At 52.1% G+C, this 572-nt stretch overlaps 1 protein-coding gene across 1 annotated transcript in view; it reads right to left on the bottom strand.

Annotated features, from left to right (window-relative positions):
* The window catches only part of NKD1 (naked cuticle homolog 1 (Drosophila)), a gene marked incomplete at its 3' end in the record, with an annotated part of 51,438 nt that overhangs the window by 4,323 nt on the left and 46,543 nt on the right, over positions 1-572 (bottom strand). The window lies entirely within an intron of this gene.

Here is a 572-nt window from a genome sequence, read left to right on the forward strand (position 1 = left end):
TACTGGAAACTGATTTTTTTTCCAATTCCCCATCCCCCTCTCCCCCCTGCCCCTGGCAACCTGCACTCTACATTGTCTATGTGTCTGACTCCTGTAGGCAACTCTTATGAGCAGAATCACACAGCATCTGTCCGTCAGTGACTGGTTCGTTGCACTCGGCATAATGTCCTCGAGGCTCATTGCAATGTAGCCAGCTGGTCCAGGATCCCCTCCCTTTTTCAAGGCTGAGTAATATTCCACGGCAGGAGTAGCACACCGTGGGTTGATCCTGAGCGGCCGACAGGCACTTGGCTTGCGTCCACGCTGAGGCTGTTGTGGCTGATGGGGCTATGAACGTGGATGTACAGGCATCTCTTCAGGACGCTTCTTTTCAGTGTCGGGGGACACATACCGAGAAGTGGGGGGCTGGGTCCCATGGGGGTTCTGTGTATCATGTTTTGAGGACCCTCGTGCTGCTTCTCTCAGCAGCTGCGCCATTTGACATCCCCAGCAACAGTGCCCAAGGGTCCAAGTTTGCCACCTGCCCGGCAACACTTACTTTATTTTCTCTCTTTAAAAAAATAAATAAATAA

The sequence above is a fragment of the Myotis brandtii genome, unplaced genomic scaffold (genome assembly GCF_000412655.1).
Source record: "Myotis brandtii unplaced genomic scaffold, ASM41265v1 scaffold633, whole genome shotgun sequence".
Lineage (NCBI taxonomy): Eukaryota > Metazoa > Chordata > Mammalia > Chiroptera > Vespertilionidae > Myotis > Myotis brandtii.